The following is a 9,546-nucleotide window of genomic DNA, read 5'->3' as shown; positions in this document are numbered from 1 at the left end:
CTCCCCCTGCTTGTGTTCCCTCTCTCGCTGGCTGTCTCTATCTCTGTCGAATAAATAAATAAAATCTTTAAAAAAAAAAAAAGCTGAAATTTGAATAGAAAAAGAGAAAACGTGATTTCCCAACAGGATACTATCGTAAAACATTATTAAAGCTAATTAAATCCAACCACCTAAAACGAGAAGAGGTTCATGGGGCGCCTGGGTGGCACAGCGGTTAAGCGTCTGCCTTCGGCTCAGGGCGTGATCCCGGCGTTATGGGATCGAGCCCCACATCAGGCTCCTCTGCTATGAGCCTGCTTCTTCCTCTCCCACTCCCCCTGCTTGTGTTCCCTCTCTCGCTGGCTGTCTCTATCTCTGTNCTGTCTCTATCTGTGTTAAATAAATAAATAAAATCTTAAAAAAAAAAAAAAAAGAAAAGGTTCAACAGTTTGATTTTGAAAGAATTCACAAGGTTTTGATGTTGGCAATAAAAGGAGCACTCATAATAGAAGGGTAAAAATTAAACAGTAAAATTCAAGTGTGAGTAATAGCAAAAACCATCCAGGGGTGGTTCTGTATAGGAGGAAATACTTACCTTTTTACCAAAGGAGGTAACCAATCCCAAAGGCCATGCTATCTCCCCAGCCCAGGATCTCCAAAGGAAAATTGTACTATTACATCAGAAAACTGTTGATCTGGACAAAGCTTGCCCCCTTTTTTTGGCGATTTACTACAATGATGCAAGAACCTTTGTGTAAATTATCTTAAATTATTTTTCTCTTTGCTCTGAGTTCTTGACCTCAGGAAGAAATTTGGCATCCATTTTAGTCTTTAAGAAAGAACTAGCAATGGAGTATGTTTCCTGTTTCTGCTACTCAGTTGGAAGCCACTGGTGGCCAAGAAAGTTCTGTGTCTTAGGGCTTGCCAAAGAGCTAAGGTAAAAATAACAATAACAAAAATCAAAAGCAAAAAGCTGACAGTACAACTATAAAAACAAAGGGCATTCATTCTGGAAAACAGTATGGAGGTTCCTCAAAAAGTTAAAAATACAGCAACCCTACAGCTCAGTAATGGTACTGCTAGGTATTTACCCCAAAGATACAAATACAGTGATCTGGAGGGACACCTGCACCCCAATGTTTACGGCAGCAATGTCCACAATAGCCGAACTATGGAAAGAGCCCAGATATCCAAAAATCATATACTAGGTAAACACTAATACAAATGTCAGTTTAGAGGGAGTGGGGGGTGGTGAATGAAATGGGAGGAGGGGATCAATAGGTCTTAACTTCTAGTCATAAAATTAATAAGTCATGGGAATGTAATGTACAGCATGGTGACTGTAGTTAATAATATTGTATTACATATTATGTAAGTTTATATGGTGACAGGGCAAACTACACTTATTGTGGGGATCTCTTTGCAGTGTTTACACATATCGGATCATTTTGTTGTACAGCTGAAACTAATATAATGTTATATGTCAATTATACCTCAATCAAGATAAAAGGAGATATCCACCACTTAATTTTACCTTTAAACTGGAGTTGTATGAAATTAAACTAAGTGATTTGAGATTTTGAACTTTTAGGAGAAAATTTATTTTAAATAAATTTGTGTGATATCAAAAAAAAAAAAGAGCCCAGACGTCCATCAACAGATGAATGGATAAGGAAGATATAACAACACACACAATGGAATATTACTCACCCATCAAAAAAAATGAAATCTTGCCATTTGCAATGATGTGGATGGGAACTAGAGGTTATTATGCTGAATAAAATAAGTCAATCAGAGAAAGACAATTATCATATGACTTCATTCATATGTGGAATTTAAGAAATAAAACAAAGGAGCATAGGGGAAGGGACGGAAAAATAAAACAAAAAGAAATCAGAGAGGGAGACAAACCATAAGAAACTCTTAATCATAGGAAACAAACTGAGGGTTGCTGGAGGGGAGGTGGGTGGGGGGATAGGGTAACTGGGTGATGGACATTAAGGAGGTCACGTGATGTAACGGGTGTTATATACAACTGATGAATCACTAACCTCTACTTTTGAAGCTAATAATACACTATATGTTAATTAATTGAATTTAAATTAAAAAATAAAATTAAAAAATAAAAACAAAAGGCATTAAAAGTAGAAAAGTTCAGGGGTGCCTGGGTGGCTCAGTCAGTTAAGCATCTGTCTTTGGCTCAGGTCATGATCCCAGGGTCCTGGGATTGAGTCCCGTGCTGAGCAAGGAGCCTGCTTGTCCCTCTGCCTGCCACTCTCCCTGCTTGTGCTCTCTCTTTCTCTCTCTCTCTCTGACAAATAAATAAATAAAATCTTTTTTAAAAATTAAATAAATAAAAATAAAAGTAGAAAAGTTCAGAAGCCAGGGAACATTGCCAAATCTAACCTCACCAAAAAATATTATTTGTAAGACATATAAATTAAATTTTTAAGCCATATTTTATTCCTAAAGAACTTTCCGATGACCCCTGGCCCAGGCTTCACCCAAGCAGATGCTCTTTTCCCACTTATGTCCGATGTCTAGGGAAGAAAATAACTGTCCTCCAGCAAAGAATAGCACATTAGCAATAAACAAAGGCAAACAAGACAGAAGAGAAATAAAATGAATGATCTGCTTTGGTGGAAGACTGTGGGCAGAAGGCAACAAGGGAGTGAGAGGTGAGAGAATCTGAACTAGCTATTGAGAGTCTCAGACCCTTTGCAGTAGCAGAGGATTTTCTAATTTAACCTAAGAGAAAGGCATTCTAAGTCCTGTTTAAAGTGCTACAGAAGGGGACATGTTTAATCTCTAGGATGGTCACTCAAAGTTGTGACATGAAGGTTATTATCTTATTGAACGCCTTCACCTGCCATACACTGTAGAGTAGTCAATGTTCCCACTTTATAGATAAGGAAGTAGAGGTACAGAGAAGACCAAGAGCCTGCTCAAAATTAAGCAGCATAGGAACAATCGCTAATGCGCGCGCGCACACACACACACACACACACACACAATGTAACTCTTCACACACCCTAGCTTCTAGACTTATGTTGCAAACAAGGAATCTGAAGTTTAAAGAGACAAAGTAACTTGCCCAAGGCCGCAGAGTGCCAAAGCTCAGTTTCCAGTTTGAAACCTTCTGACTTCAAAATGTGACCTCTCAATCTCTGCCAAAGTTTGGTACCCAGGCCAGCAGCAATGGCATCACTTGAGACCTTGTTAGAAATGTAAATTGTCAGCCATCAGAAATGATGATTACCCAACATTTGCAGCAACATGGATGGAACTGGAGGAGATTATGCTAAGTGAAATAAGTCAAGCAGAGAAGGACAATTATCATACGGTTTCACTTATTTGTGGAACATAAGGAATAGCAGGGAGATCATTAGGAGAAGGAAAGGAAGAATGAAGGGGGGAACCAGAGGGGGAGAAGAACTCTGTTGGACTCTGGGAAACAAAGTGAAGGTTTTAGAGGGGAGGGGTGGGGGGATGGGCTAGCCCGTGGTGGGTATTAAGGAGGGCACGTATTGCATGGCGCACTGGGTGTTATAAGCAAACAATGAGTCATGGAACACTACATCAAGAACTAATGATGTACTGTATGGTGACTAACATTAACATAAGAATATAAATAAATAAACAAATAAATAAATAAATAAATAAATAAATAAATGCAAATTCTCAGCCTCACAACCCCAGTCTCATTGAATCTGAAACTCTGGGGGTGGGGCCGGGTAACGAGTGTTTAAACAAGACCCTGGGCTCTGCGGATGCGTGCTAATCGGCATGAAGTTTGGGCAGCCTCTCTGTTTTGCAGTTTCTCATCAGTCCAATCTAGCATTTGGGAAGAAACTCTATCAGACCAAAGAGGACAAAGAAGAGGAGTAATGTACAATATTTTTGAGCCTTCACACATAATAAGCACTTAACAAATGTTGGCAACTCTTATCATTATGCACCGAGTAGCATTCTGAACTGCTTTACCTGCTTTATTTCAATTAAGCCTCTCCAAACTAAATAAGGGAGGGACTACAATTTTCCCATTCTACACGTGAAGAAACTGAGGCACAGAGAAAGTATCTTGCCCTAGTTCACAGAGCTAGCAAATGTCACAGAGCTAGCAAATGTCACAGAGCTAGCAAATGCCTTATTTTGAACACAGACAGAGTAAATTCTGGATGGAGCCTGGCCTCTCAACCACTTTCTCCTGTATCAGGGGTTGGAGAAAAGGTTGATTAAGCTCCATAGCTTATATTAAATTCAATTTGGGGCCTCCAACTCTCAATTCTGTTTTGCAGACTCACATATGTGGTACAAACCACTTCCCTCCACCCTTAACTATTGACTCTTGTTAAAAGGCCCATTGGTCCATTAGCCCTGATATTGATGTCTCTCCCAGCAGTTTAGACTGAACGTGATAGCACAGTTACCTATTCGAAATGCAAAACCTTCTGCTCCCTCTGGGGCCTGGGAACATGCTGCTCAAAGATTCTCCAGTGACAGGAAATTCTCCGTGCAAAGGGACAACGATTGTCCCACGCAGAACCGGTGTGTCAACTCGGAATGAGAGCCATATAGAAAGAGAATAACCACAAAGAGGAATCCACAAATAAGGCAGAAGAAACAGGCTCCAAAATGCAGCTCTCAACTCACCGGATTCAAAAGGCTATAAAGGTCAGGCCAAAATGCCTGCTGAGCTGTCTGGGGAAAGGAGAGAAACAGGAACACTGTTCAGAGGCAACAAGATAAAGCAAACAAGCATTCCCTAGGCCCTGAAGAGTAAGACAGAATGAAGGACAGGGAGGCCAGGACCTCAAAACTGCCACTGCTACTGTGTCCCCCAAACCTAGGCATGAGCCAGAAAGGTGTGATAAAAGGTCCATTCATCAATTCCGTTGGGTAAAGCCAGCACGGATACACTAGTCAGGGGTCCAGCAAGAAACAGGGTGATGAGCAGAGCTCCTCAAAGGGACCATTGACCAAGAAGTAGGCAGTCTTCCTGGATCCCCTGGGATTTCCCTGGACCAGTCTCCCCCAGTGGCTTTCCAGGGCCTCGACACCCAAGGCTGTGCACACTTTGCTGGGCAGTTCGACACAAGGATGGAAGGGAAAGCAATAGAGTCAAAGCTATGTGACTTGATGAAGGCCGAAGGACCAGTTGTCTTTTCTACTCACATTCCTGAACAGGAAGTCATCAGTCCCTCGAAGTATTCCTATTTCTACTAACCCAGAGAGCCAGCCCTTCTCTACCTTGCTGTCCTGTCGGAGCTCAGGTTTCTTCTGAGCCAAGCCCAGAAGTTCTCTGTATGGTCTCTGTACTTCCGTCTGGCATGCCAGTCCTCCCTCCACACTGCCTGCGGAGTGACTTAGCTAAAATACATGACCACAGTCCCTCTGCAATTGACCGGTGACTCCCCACTGTCCATGACATGCAGTCCAGGCTCCTTGGTGGCTCCAGAAGGGCTCCCAGCAGCCTGTGCCTTCCTCCCCAGCTTTAGCTATAACCACCCCTCTCCTTGCCACTTACGCTTTGCGGTCTCAAACTCCTCGTGGTATCTAGAGGGCATACTGCTGTTTTGTGCATTTTTGCTCTCGTACAGTCCACTTCAGCCCGCTAAAATAGTTCCCACCAATTCTCTGATACCTGGGACACATCACAGAGGGGGTAGGTAGGTCATGAGCCCAGACACCTTCATAAAAGCCTACAGATATCGCCCTTTGATTTATCTATGAAAAAAATTAAACGTAGACTCTCAGAGATGCAGACAGGAATGAGATGTGAAGACGTGCTTCATATAACTTTAAATTTAGGCCCATTATTGGATCAGTCTACCTGTAATGCATTATAAAGAAATTTTTTCAATAAATCTTTTCATTATTTTGTGAATTAAAGAAATTTCATAAGCCTCCTTAGATTTTTTTTAATTTAAAGCTCATTTTTATTGTGCCAGAAGCCTTCAAAAATGGCCATGACCCTCCCTTGACATCTGACACTGCTGCTGACCAGTTCTCTAACTTGTCTCCCCCAACTCCCTTCTTTCCCACATCACTTCTGTATCTATAGAGACATCTTTTGCTCTGTTTTCCCTATTAGACTAAGAGCTGATTGAGATCAGATTCTCCTAGGCACCAGGCAAGCAAATTTGAGACAACTTCCAGATATTATGATAATAATAACACAGTAATACATGACACTAATATGCACATTTCAACAAAGTGCCCTTCATCTTTCATTGGATTGTAACACATTTTAATGGACTCAAACCTCCCAGAAATCCTCTGAGATGAGAAACTGAGACCTAAGAGTCACAGTCAAGAAACGGGAGAGCCAGGATTCAAACCCAGACAATCCAGTTTCAGAACAAGTCACTCAGCCACTCCACCAGTGGTTCTCAAATTTCGGTGTGCATCCGAATGACCTGGAGGGCTTATTACTGAAACACGGATTGTTGGGCCCCACCCCTTGAGTTTTTAAATCAGCAGATTTATACCATGCTGTGGTGCTATGAAAAATAATGAACCAAAATGTTTAAGTTATTCCATTTACATTCTTCAATGGTGATTTACTCTGATTAAGTAGATAAACCATATTTCAGAAAATAAGTTTGTACCTTTTAAGAAGAAATCAGCTTTTCAGAGGATTTTGTAAAGACTAAGTTCTCATATGTAATTGTTCATTTCTCTAAAAGAGCACAGAATTTTGAGACTGATAGGTCTGGGTTCAAAAAGCCCCTATGACAAGCTCTGTGCACCTACTTTACAAGGGAAATGGGTGCAGGGAAATAAATAACCTATTCAAGTTGCTAAGCCAGCATGCACCCCTCCAGAACGGCCGCCCTAAGAATAAGGCTGAGCTCAGGGCAAAATATCCCCCGGTTGACTATCTAATCATACCAGCTCAGCCCACTGCTCCACACCCAGTTCTTTCTAGCCTTGTTTATTCCTCTCTGTAAAAGTAAAACCCTTCTCTGCCTGACCTCTGAGATGCTTGCAGACCTCATGGATGGAGCATTCTCCCCTTCGATGGTCCCCTTACCCCATTACAATCATTCCTCCCCCATCCATCCCCACACCCGCTTGCAATGATTCTTTCAAATAAAGTCTCTCCTTACCTAAATCTGGATTTCTTTTGTATCTGACACCAGTTTGGACTTGCCTAGAAATACCAAGATTTTTCACCTACCTGGAATCCTGCATACCTGCTGAGACATAATCTCCCAACAGCATCTTCCAACAGTAAATGATCCCCCTGAATTATACTGAACAGGAGCCGCAAAGTGCTGACTTCTACCACTTCTCACTTACTGGCATGTGACTGCATCATGGTCTGTCATGAAAATCTAGGGTACATTTTTCTAAGAATGCTCTAGATCCCCACAGAGCAAGCTTCTCTGGGGGTGCCGAGGAGGCACGCTTGTTTAAGGAACTGAGCTCTGATAAAGCTCTGAAAAGTGATGCAGTGTGTTCTGGAAGTGATTATGCAAGAAGCCTACCCTCTCTGGGTTAAGAGGGCATTTTCAAGCTTATGTTTTCTCAGCAGTTTTGGGATGCTTGAATCTGCCCTGCAACGTTCTCGTCCTCACTTCGTGGTTGACAAATATTGGGAAACTCAGCACCCGATTCCACATTCAGGCATCTCCAGTAGAAAGCACTTCCTTTTCCTGAGGTAAATATGCTCTGCCTACAACTTCCATCCGTTCGTTCATTCATTCATAATACTCCCCCATCCTTTGGTTTGTGTGCCCCCCAAAAAAAATTCTTACGTTGAAATCCTAGCCACCAGCACCTCAGAATGTGACCTTATTTGGGAATTGGCTTGTTGCAGATATAATTAGTTAAGACGAGGTCATACTGGAGTACCATGGCCCCTAATCCAATATGACTACTGTCCTTATAAAAATGGGTATTTTGGACAGACACACTCATTGGGAGAATGTTGTATGAACATAAAGGCAGAGATCAGGGTGATGCTTCTACAAGCCAAGGAACCTCAAAGATTGCTAGAAAACCACCAAAAGCTAGGAGAGAGGCAGGATATAGATTCTTCCTTACAGCCCTGATTTTAAAAGGAACCAACCCTCTCAGACTTCTAGCCTCCGAGACTATGCAACAATAAATTCTGGTGTGTAAGCCACCAGTCTGTGGTACTTTGTCCTGGCAGCTTAGCAAACTAATACAGATTGTTATTAAAGATAATAATGATGATGATAGATGCTAATATTTATTAAGTCCTTACTCTGTCCAAGGACTCTTCCTCAGTGCAATGCTATGAGGTAGGTACTTTTTTAAATCCTCATATGGTAGACAGAATAATGGGTCTCAAAAGATGTCCACATCCTCACCCCTGAAGCCTGTGAATATAAATAGGATAGATTGCATGGCAAAGGGGAATCCAGTTTGCAGATGGAATTAAGGCTCCTTATCAGCTAACTCTGAGATGGAGAGATTATCCTGGATTCCTTGAGTAGTCCCAATGCAATCATAACAGTTCTTATAAATTGAATAGTGAAGAGAAAAGAAAATCAGAGAGATAACTATGTGAGAAGGGCTTGGCCTAGCATTTCTGCTTTTGAAGATGGAAGAAAAGGGCGAGAACCTGAATGGAGGTGGCCTGTAGAGCGTAGAAAAACAGGAAATGGATTCTTTCCTAGAGCCTCCAGAAAGAATGCAGCCCTGTTGATATCTTGATTTTAGACCAGTGAGACCCATTTTAGAGTCTGATGTCCGGCTGTAAGGCAATAAATTTAGATTGGTTTATGCTGGTATACTCACAATAGTTTGTAACGAGAACAACGAATATACCCCCGTTCCACATAAGGGATCCACGGTCTAGAGAGTCTATATAAAGTGCCCAAGGCCATGCAAGTAGCACATGATGAAGCCAAAATTGGAACTCAGGTCTCTATAATACAGAGCCTCTATTTCTACTTACCATGATAAATTTTTTAAAAGATTTTATTTATTTATTTGACAGAGAGAGGGAGAGAGCACAAGCAGGGGGAGTGGCAGGCAGAGGGACGGGAGAGGAAGAAGCAGGCTCCCAGCTGAGCAGGGAGCCCGATGAGGGGCTTGATCCCAGGACCTTAGGATCATGACCTGAGCCGAAGGCAGACACTTAACCAACTGAGCCACCCAGACGCCTGTACCATAGTAATTTGTAAAAAAAGTTCTAGTCCCTCTAGACAGCTTTTCATATATTTGTAAGTAGGTATCATATCCTCCTTTAGTTTTCCCTAGAAAAAGCATAGTTTCATTAGCCAATCTTCAGATGACAATTTCAAGTCCCCTGACCATCCTGGAAAATATGGCAGCCAAGTTGAACACAGCGCTAGTAATGCACCAGCACCACCTCTGTGCGCTTCAACCCACTTGGCCGAAATGGGACTTATAACGCATAAAATTTAAGCAATATTTTTTGAGTTTTTCAAAAAATGAAGTGATGGTTTTCTTATATTGACAAATTGGCTGTGAACTTAATGTTCCTACAAAATGAGTCATTTGAATTGGAACATTAATTTCTTTGAGCAGCCGGGTCCACATTAGTCTGAGAAAAGTGCCATTGCTCTG

General features: G+C 41.7%; 1 protein-coding gene across 2 annotated transcripts in view; it reads right to left on the bottom strand.

Annotated features, from left to right (window-relative positions):
- The window catches only part of KCNMB4 (potassium calcium-activated channel subfamily M regulatory beta subunit 4), a 111,495-nt gene that overhangs the window by 28,188 nt on the left and 73,761 nt on the right, over positions 1–9,546 (bottom strand). The window lies entirely within an intron of this gene.

This window comes from Ailuropoda melanoleuca, chromosome 15, assembly GCF_002007445.2.
Source record: "Ailuropoda melanoleuca isolate Jingjing chromosome 15, ASM200744v2, whole genome shotgun sequence".
Lineage (NCBI taxonomy): Eukaryota > Metazoa > Chordata > Mammalia > Carnivora > Ursidae > Ailuropoda > Ailuropoda melanoleuca.
This window is presented reverse-complemented; position numbering and strand designations above follow the sequence as displayed.